The sequence below is a fragment of the Galeopterus variegatus genome, unplaced genomic scaffold, assembly GCF_000696425.1.
Source record: "Galeopterus variegatus unplaced genomic scaffold, G_variegatus-3.0.2 Scaffold3018, whole genome shotgun sequence".
NCBI classification, from domain to species: Eukaryota; Metazoa; Chordata; class Mammalia; order Dermoptera; family Cynocephalidae; genus Galeopterus; species Galeopterus variegatus.
The window spans coordinates 149,484-160,642 of NW_007729129.1; positions in this window are offsets into that span (position 1 = coordinate 149,484).

An 11,159-nucleotide genomic window follows, 5' to 3' on the forward strand; every position below is an offset into this window, starting at 1 on the left:
GAGGGTTGCGATCCCGTTGCCGGTCCCCGGTACAGGCGCGACACCGAGGGTTGCGATCCCGTTGCCGGTCCCCGGTACAGGCGCGACACCGAGGGTTGCGATCCGTTGCCGGACACGAAAAAAAAAAAAGACAAAAAAATAAAATAAAATAAAAAACAAGCTATATCTCTTACTGTAAGGTATTTCAAATCCTTATTGAGGGCCGGCCCGGTGGCACACTGGAGAGTGCGCCGCTTGGGAGCGTGGCGGCGCTCCCGCCGAGGGTTCGGATCCCATGTGGAGACCGGTTCCCGCTCACTGGCTGAGCGTGTTGCGGGCGCAACACCGAGGGTTGCGATCCCGTTGCCGGTCCCCGGTACAGGCGCGACACCGAGGGTTGCGATCCCGTTACCGGTCAGTAAAAAAGACAAAAAGGAAAAAAAAATCCTTATTGATAGTAGACAATGTATGTTTAAACATACTCTATCTGGGCCAGCCCAGTGGCTCACTCGGTAGAGTGCAGCTCTGAAAAACGCAGCGGCACTAGGAGCACCGAGGCCACAGGTTCGGATCCTATATAGGGATGGCCGGTGTGCTCACTGGCTGAGCGCGGTGCGGACAACACCAAGCCAAGGGTTACGATCCCCTTACCAGTCACAAAAAATAAATAAAAATAAACATACTCTATCTTAAAATATAGAAATCAATGATTGATGTTGGTGTATACTGTTTAGACCCCTAATAGAACAAATGAAAAATAAAAATTAATAGTCATAACTTCTTTTGGGTTATTAAGAAAACAGAAAAGAAAGAAAAAAAACTAAATGAGCTGCCTAGAGAGCATATGGCTGTTTATCATCAATTATGGTTGAACCCATTTTTTAATTTAACATTCTCTCTTCTATGCATGTTTGTGAAAGTACACAGCAAAGTACCTGGTACATGGAAGATACTTTTAAAAAACCATAGCTATTAATTACTTAGTTTTATCATAGGCCCTTGTTAAATGTTTGTCTTCTCCATGCCTGGAATCCAGTTATTTTTTTTACTTTGCAGCTACTTGTAATAAATATGACAAGAACTCTACACTCAGTATCTTCACTTCAACTCCCATTTATAACTCAAGCTACTGCAATCTAAATTTCACTCCACTGAAACTGCCCGTGTTATTGTCACCATCACTGCATAATTGCCAAATCTAACCATCCTTTTAGTACGTGTTTTATAGGGCCTCTATGACAAACAGCTAATTAATCTTGAAACTTTAACATTCCATGGTTTTGGTGACACCAGTCTCTCTTGATTCTCATTTCTAGTTGACCCTGCAGTCTCCTTTATGTACTTAATCCATTCTGTAAATGCTGATGTTATCCAAGATTCTAACCTAATCCCTCTTCTCTCTTTTCAAACAATTCCCAAATACAGATGCTCCGGGACTTACGATGGGATTACATCCCAACAAACCCATGGTACACTGAAAATATCATAAGTCAATAATGCATTTAATACACCTAGCCTACCAAATATCATAGCTTAGCCTAGCCTACCTTAAAAATGCTCAAAAGACTCCCGTCAGCCTACAATTAGGCAAAATCATCTGACAACACAGTACACTGTAGCATGTAGGTTGTTTACCCTGGTGATTACGTGGATGAAAGGGAACTGCAACTCAATGGTGCTGATGCCCAGCATCACAAGAGAGTATCATATGGCATATTGCTAGTCTATGAAAAGATCAAAACTTAAAATTCGAAGTACAGTTTCTGATGAATGTGTATTGCTTTCACATCATCATAAAGTAGAAAAATCATAAGTGGAACCACTGTTAAGTCGGGGACCAACTATACATTCAAGTAGAATGATATCTTTTGATATATCTAATTCCATCAGATAAACTAGCAGAAAATAACTACACATTTTATAGATTTACCTTAAAAAAAAAAGCTTTAAAACTCTTACGCATGATTAGATAAACCCAAATTGTCCCATTAATATTCTTTAATGTATTTCCCATCAGCTAGCCTTTATTAACAGGTATGTGGCAAAAGGCACCACATGTGCAAAGTAAATTTATGAGGAAAACTGAAAAATTATAGGAACTAATCTTATTTTTCTGGGCACTACAGAGACTCCCCTTACCTTTCACATTGGAAGTGTCTGCTCACCCTCTACAGTAGGGATCCCTTCCCTGCCTTCTCATCTGGGCATTTCTAGAAGGGAGGTAACTGATGATTGGGTTCTACCAGAGTTTGCAGAGAAAGAGAAGGATGGAGGTAAGGGTGAGATGTGGAGAGAAAGGAGAGGATGGGGAAAGGAAAGTTTTAAAATGCTAAAAAAAATTCTCCTACATCAAAATATTTCTGGCATTACGTATATCTTGTTACACAAAATTCACTCTTTTCTATTAAACCTAAAAGGTATGCACGTTTCTTGAATATGTATGTTAGGTAGTGTAAGAACACAAAACGGAAATTAAAGAAATAATTCCAGGCTTAAGAGAAGAGAAAATATCCAGATGAAACAACACAAAAACACAGTCTAAATAATATCCTTCCAGTGGGAGAATGGGAAGGGGCAGTATGTGCTAAAGGCACATACAAAAGTAAATAGAATATGTGAAAGTATGTGAGGCTCTTTGGAGTATCATCCAAGAGCAGGACAGGTTTGTCCATGAGAAAGTGATGGCTAATCAATTCAAAAAATGAATAAGTTGGTTCATATTTGTGTTAATCTAGCTTCTGTACACCTGATACCAGAAAAGATTAAAGGTCCAAACTGTTATTGGAGGCAACCAATTAATTTGCATAAAAATGGCATTCAAAGACTAACGTGTTTAGATTTCAAATCTGCAGTAACAGAATGTGGGCTGAAACTAAGGTAAATTAAAAAACAAATACCTTTCCAATAGAAAGAACCTCCATAATCAGCATAATTTCTAATGATTTTAAAAGAATTTATTTTTCACCAGTTTGTTTGTAAGCATATTCAACATATACCTTACAAAAACCAGAAATTTTTATGTTTTATTTTAGTTGTCACAACTCTTTAGTATAAAGCCAAAGTTTTCTCTATTTTCCAAGGATATAAATAACAAATGATATGTCCATACAGAGAAAAAATAATAAAGCAAATTTTTATTATCTTTTTGAACTTACCTAGTCAAACATGTACATGTATGTGTATGTATGTATGTGTGTATATATATTTATTAAATATTAATATATGTATTTCTTAGAATTATCCTGAACAGCATCACATATCAAACATTAAGAACTCTTTTACAGTCTACAAGCAAATGATTTCGTTTGCTGTCAATACTTAGAGAAATTATAGCACAATAAATCATATGCTATTAATCTAACCCATTCATCAATATAGTCATAAATTAGAATTATTTGTTACCTAAAATATGCACTGTTAAATCATATTTCTGATCTATTGAACAAAAGTATCTATATGCTACCATTATGTTCTTTATATTTAGAATATTATTCTATTAAGCATCTTCCTTTTATCTGTGTCCAATGGAATCAAATAAGAGCATTTCTAAAACATTAATTTGCACATGAAATTTGTTTAGCATGGGGCTCTCCATTGACCACTTAAACTGATATGTACAAAAAATAAACTTAAGGAAAATTAACTTTACTCATTTCTACTTTTTCTAAACTAAGTTATTAACTGCCACATAAATTACCTCATTTAATCTTCACCATAGCCCTCTTAGTAATTTTCAGCTCAGTAACAGCAAAAAAAAATAAATAAATAAAAGGAAAAAAAAAATAAAACCCATCAAGAAAATTTAAGCTCAAAAAAAACTAAAAAACTTGCTCAAAATCAAACAATTTGTAAGGAAAGGAATAAGATATGAACCTAAATCCCTTCTAATTCTAAATGCCCTCCTCCACGGCATCACTTTGTCCTTCCAAAATGACTTGACCACTGAGATCTTATTTCAACATCCAACAAGAGATTCTATTTTCCACTCCAACAATAAAAGGGGAAAAAGCCATCACACGTAATGAAGTTTTATTATAGGAAATGCCAATGTTTTAAATCCATCTTTGGTTTAAATTTTTTCTAATTGTTAACTCCTTCTGAAATATTGTTTCAGAATTATTAACATTTCTCCACTACAAGAAAACAAAGTTCTACATTCAATTATGAATATAAAGTCTAAAAATAATTCAATTACATTGCTCAGAGATCAGCAGCCTCTGAGTTAGATCAAGTCAAATATCCAGATATATTACATGTATTATTTACATCTGGCTTGCTAAAGTTATGAAGACATTTGGAATCTAAACGAAATGTAAAAATATACAAAACTCTACAGAACACAGATTGATAAATACATTTGACTTTTTAATGATATTTTTACTATTAATACACTAATCATTACTCCTTCGATTCCTATTGTATTTCTACATTTCCTCTTCATCCCCAAGTGGCTGTCAAATCATCACACAAATACCTATACCTGATGATCAAAAGCTTTATGACCGGTTCATAAAGAAATTCACCGGTGACCAGCTGTGAGAATCTATGCTACGCATGGGGAGGCATACTAAGAATGTTAAATAAGATCATTGTGCTAAAGTGCTACATATTTAACCATGCAGATTGATAAATATAAAAGCCAAAATGTTAACCATTCAGAAAATCTAAGTCCTTTGTAAAGTTAAGAAAATTGCTATGATTAAAAATAAATATCCATGCAACACATTGTTAGGTCAAATCAATATACGTAAAAAAAGTGCTGCTCCATCAAAGTATCAGTAAACGGAATCACACTTTTACACACCCATACACATTTCTACCTTTCTAAATACATTATTATCCTTTTCAGGTAAAATTTGATATACATAATACCTAAGCTCTATATAAGTTTTTATAAACTCTAAAGGATTTTGAATGTACTAAAAAGAGAAAATATGTCAAAGATGTTCATGGTGATTTGGCAAAGAAAATTGTCAGACCCTGATTTATCTAATGGGGGGTGGGGGGGGTGCAAATTTTCATAAATTAGGTTTGGTTAATAAGGAGATTCCAGGGGCCGGCCCGGTGGCGCACTGTAGGGGCAGTGCGCTGCTTGAGAGCGCGGCGGCACTCCCGCCGAGGGTTCGGATCCCACATACAGACTGGCTGCTCACTGGCTGAGCAAGGTGCGGGGGCAACACCGAGCGTTGCGATCCCGTTGCCGGTCCCGGTCCGGTCCGGGCGCAACACTGAGGGTTGCGATCCGTTGCCGGTCACGAAAAAAGAGACAAAAAAGAAAAAAAAAAAATAAGGAGATTCCAAAACCACTTCATTAAAGCTTTAAGACAGGTTAGGGAGAAGGCTACTAATTAAATCTCTGGAACAAACTAATAAAGTTAAGAGAGTAAAGGTTCCAAAAGGGGCAGGAGTTGCCAGCTAAAATTCTAGCAAAGAACAGAAAAGGCCTAACATTAAGAATACTATATAAGACTTCAAAAGTTCTAATATTCAGCCAACAGCTGGGACCCTTAGTTTAGGGCAAGCACACTGATAGCAAAACAGAATCATGACGGTATACTCTGCCCTTCAAAAATTAAATAATCACCATCAGTGTATGACTCTATGTGCATGCTATGTTCAGAGGTAGGTGAAGTAGATATTAGATTTTGAGGGTTTTGTTTTTTAAATTCTGGTTTGATTGATCTAAAATTCTATGCTTGTTCAGTATCAAGGACTGCATTTAAACCCACAAATATCATAAATGATGGCTAAAAGTTTAGGAGTATTTAGATAAGTATCACAGTCCTAGTTTTACAATACTCAGGAGTGTGTTAACCTACTTTAAGGGGCAAACAATTCTATAAAAATTGTCACCATTTTAATTCACCTGACTGTTTCTAAAGTCATGCCATATAATACTTTAAGGAAGGACGATGAAGAAGAATAATGAAAATTAAAAAAAAGAATATCTCAATTCTAAATATGTGGTAAAGTGTGGTTTACAGATGAGTATATTGACAATCACCTTTCTAGTCCCATTTTTAACATTCAACAAAAACTTAATAATACAGTATTTAATAACACTGTGATCCAGGAATTTATTTTAGTTCATCTAAACTATGAACATTAAGGGCCAAGCCCGTGGTGCCCTCGGGAGAGTGCGGCGCTGGGAGCGCAGAAGCGCTCCCACCCCAGGTTCGGATCCTATATAGGGATGACCGGTGCGCTCACAGCGCTCACTGGCTCAGCGCGGTGCGGCCAGTCTCAAACAGGACAAAAAAAAAATTAAATTAAATTAAATTTAAAAAAATAAACTATGAACATTATTATGAAATAAATAAGCTGCTTTCCCCACCCAACTCTTCCCCCAAGGTAACTGTAGTCAAGCAAAAGAAAACAAAAAGCCAAGGGTATCCTGAAGACTCACCTTTTGTTGACTGGCTTTTCATCCTTTTCATAGGGTCGGACAAACCATTTCCCAATCCTAACGAAGTTCTTATCCATTAGACACCTACAATAATTACATCAAGAATTACTTTTAGAGTTTCAATAACAAATTAGCAAATCACCAAATCAATAATCCCAGATGAGATACACCACGCAAAATAAACACATCACCAAACTGTCAAAAAAATGTTTTCTTATCACTTAAAATTGGTACTTTACACTTAACTGAAAGAACTCTCTGACTTTGGGCATAGACTTTTATGCCCATGTAAAAATTGTAAAAAAAGAAACAAAATAAATTGGTTGATGTATTCCTAAAACTTCTTAAGCTTCGGAATTACTTCAAGACTAATCACACTTCTGCATGACTTCAATTCTTGGGTCATCAAGGATGTTAGGAATGTAGCATTTTTAAGAGTACCTCAGAGATACTCTTCCAAGTCACTGACACCCATTTTGCAAGTTTAAATGCTGTGTTTTCTTCTTGGCATATGATAGACTATCCTTTAGCAAGGATCTCAGTAGCAAAAACATAACACAGTTTCTTATACTCAGGTTTTTTTTCCTTTTATAGGCATGATAAAGCATTTTGGTTATGGATTTGCAAGAATATAAGGAATTGCAGTAATGTCTTCAATAACGTATATCTGCTTTACTTAATCTAAGTTGTGCCCTGCTTCTATTTCTGTGCCATTTATATACATTGTGTTTCCATGTCAAATCACAGGGTACTCTTTTTGAAGACATGTTAAATACTAATTGAACCCAATTCAAATAATACCAATAATGCATATAATTCCATTGAAGTGGCATCAATACAGACAGTTATGACCAAGTTCACTCACGTGCAAGCAAATGACAACTATTTCATAACTGCCATATGGCCAATTGTGAAATGCCATCAACTGTAAAGCATATCCCTGATTTTAAAAGTACTGTACAAGAATCTGAGAGAAAATGTGCACTTTGGAATTGATGATACAGTAATCTCTAACATTACTCAATGAAATTATACTTATTTTATATGAAAAGCTGTCAGAAGGCTGGATGTAATTCTATACAAGGTTCTACCTACGAGTAAAAGAGCTATATAGCAATTCTCTATTCAATATTCAGGCAATTCTGCATGTGGCTCTTGTCTCTATAATTTCCACACCATCAAGGAGGATGGAAACAATTCAAGCACTCACCTAACTCATTAGAGCTTAGGTGGGTTAGTAAATGGCAATAGTTTCTGCTGGCCATAATGTAACTCTCTTTGGTCACAGTCAATTTGGAACACTGGGCATTAAAAAGTCACCGGCTTTTAACTGGTTTTACTTTGAAAATGAATTCCTACATTTGAACAATCTTTCTTGCTCACAGTGAAGAAAATCATTTTCAAAGTAACCCAATATGCTTATAAGTTAAACAAATATACTTTTTAGCATTAAAGACTATATGACCACATTAAATTTAGAATAGGAAATATGAAATACCCACCCTAGGAGAAAGTACTCAAGAAGAAAAACTGAAAAAGTAGCTCTACGGTTTATTCACTAGCTAAGAGACTTAATTATATCTTTTAGCTAAACTGCACATGCATAGATAGATGTTTCCACTAAAAACTCCAAAATTTGATATCAGGCTCCTTCCTCCAATTAAACTATCAATAACTACTACTAGAATCACTATTACCACCATCACTACCACCTTTGACTACCAGGCACAGTATCTCACTTAATTCTTGTAATAACAATAAGAGATGGGTGTTAAAATGTCAGTTTCTACAGATGAAGAAGCTGAAGCCCAGTGAGAATGTCACCTAGCCAAGGTTACACATGTAATCAACAGTGGAGCTGCTATCAAGCCCGGGTATATCTTATCACAGAGCCAGGAACATTTAACTATCACCATATACCAACACTTACATGCTGTCTCATTTCCTCAATTCTTTCCTCATTTCTTAAATACACACGCACCTTCTAATTAATCGGTCTGTTTAATGTGATAGCATTTCTTTATTCTCCAAAAGACATTTAGATTGAAGTTGTATCTTAAAATCAATAATGCTTAGAATGAATGCAATAGGGTATGCAACTGGTCTGGAATCACATCAACCACTAAACATTGTCATCTAGTAACATACATCCTCACTTAAGAAATACCATTTTTTTAAAAAATATTCATTCTTGGGCCGGCCCGGTGGCGCACTGCTACAGTGCGCCGCTTGGGAAGCGCGGTGGCGTTCCTGCCAAGGGTTCGGATCCCACATACAGACCGGCCACTCACTGGCTGAGCGAGGTGCGGGCGAACCACCGAGGGTTGCGATCCCGTTGCCGGTCCTGGTCCAGTGCGGGCGCGACACTGAGGGTTGCGATCCGTTGCTGGTCATGAAAAAAGACAAAAAGGAAAAAAAAAAAACAAAAAAAACAAACTGAAGCTACACACATTTGACTTTCACATACACCATGTTGAGAAAATGATTCCCCATGCTGAAAAAAAGACTCTATAATTTCATTTATATAAAGTTCACATAAAGGTAAAAGTGAACCATTGTGTTTAGGAATGCATACTTATGTCGTAAAAGCCTAAGAGTATTTACCAAGTCAGTAGTTATCTTTGCGGAGCAGGAGGTATGACAGGGAAGGGCAATGTCCTATTTCTTGAACCTGGGTGATCACTTTATCATCATTTCTTAAAATATAAATTTGTTTTTTGTAAATTTTTTAATAATGTTGAATTTCACATTTTTTTAAAAAAGGGAATAAATTCCTTAGCATGTTAACATGTAAAGAACTTGCAGTTCAAAATCAAATTCACCTGCTTTTGTGAATTACCAAGCCAAAACAAAATCATAAGCTAAATTAAACATGCTTTTCCTAATTAATTATTCTGCTCAACCTCAGTCAGTGGGTTTCTTGGGAGGTGGATGGGGTTGGAATTCCTACAACAGCCCTGTGGAGGTTCTCATTTAAATGACTGTAGCACATTTAGGGCATCAAAAGTCATACTAGCTCAATGCCTGGTCTCTGGTGTTCCTCACTTATCAAAAAGTTCAAAGAGATAGTAGGACATATAGATAGATGATCAACAGCCCTGGCCCCGTACCCAGCAAATGCAGAAAACAAGCTGATCCTCTGTTGCTGGCAATTTTCCCAGAAAAAATTACATTTCTACAACCCAGTATTAGTACTGCCAAAAGCCATGGCAGAAATTCAACAGTATCTGAGAGTGGGAGGGTGAATTTTTTAAAAAAATCTGGGTTTTATCTTCAGCAAATTGTCTGCCAAAAGATGTCAATTATACAGCACCCACAACTGTGAACTTAGAGAAGAAATTTCTCGGTAAGAGCTTAATTTTGGTACCATAAACGTGTTATACCTGAAAAGTCCTCCCATACACACTGTCTCCTCTCTCAGAGAGTGGCATTTATGACTACAGTCTTTTTTCAAAGACTCCAATGCAATGGAAACAATTCCAGTCACCGGGTCTTACTTGAAGTATTTTCTTTCCATCCAGTAAAACATGGTAATTTCTGTTTCCTTTTGAGCTTCATATTTCTGACTCTTACAGCGTTGTGTGCGAGCTCTATAAGATAATGGCCTCCAGAGTATCTTCTATGCAATCATTTTTAGTCTTTTCCTCAAAGGCTGCTGCCTCTGCCTTTTCTTGTGGAATTGTTTAAGGTTAATAAACTTGAATCTTAGAGAAAATATTTACCAAGTTTCTCACATTTATTCCAACTGGAAAAATCACCCTCAATAAACCCGTGAACTGAAACTGCTTTGGTGATTTTTTAATGTCTGTTCACTGAGAGGCTGATGGAGGCCTACATAAATTTCTCCAGATACTATCTTTCCAATACACTGAATTTGAAAATCTTCCCAAGAATGTTCTCTCAATCTGGGTGGTGCAAGTTTGACCATAAGCTTGATTCTAGTCTCCATGCCCACGATGGCACTTTAAAGTTGATCTAGTGATTCTTTGAGTATTTTTATTTTTGATTATTTTTGATTCCATGGATAAGCCACAAGAATTCAAGTCTGTTGTTTCATAGTGAAGCTTGCACCTAAATGTAGAATTTGGGATATCCCAATTTGAAATCTAGAACCTTACCAGTGTTTGGCGAGAACAAAGTGAACAGTTATCCTGCACTGTAAAAGCAACAGACACATTCTGCCTCTTAATGTCTAAAGGGTCTGTATACAGAAAGAGCTTTCCCTATAATGAATCCATGTGCCAGCTCTTGTCAGACTCCCCATCTGTTGAGGCCCCTCACTCTGAAAATGTATGTCAAGTGTACCTCAAGGGCATGCTGTTGCAAACTGTACCCTTGCTGATGCTCTGGTCCCTCTGCTTCAGAAAGATGCAGCCCAAGTGCTGTTTTCTTAGAGCCTCTCACTTCTAATTCTACCTTCTTTAGGAGCAGCCACTCACCGGTGGACAGAAGAGAGCAGCCATAAGCTGTACATGCCCATCAGGATCAACATCCACTTGAACCATTGTACTTAGGTTGGAGCAGTTAAAAGCCAACCACACCCCTGTAAATGGCTGAGCAGCCTAATAGAAGCCTCGACAGACCATCAAGCAGGGCTGCATTGGGACTTTTAAAGTGGGCCCTGGGCATTTATGCCTTTAGGAGCCTCTTTCATAAAAAAATTTTACAAGTTATTAAAATATATTAAGAATGACATTTTATGACTACATTGGTAGAAAGACAAATCCAGGCTGTATTATATGTATTTCTTTTCTTCAAAGTTTGAAGAAATGAA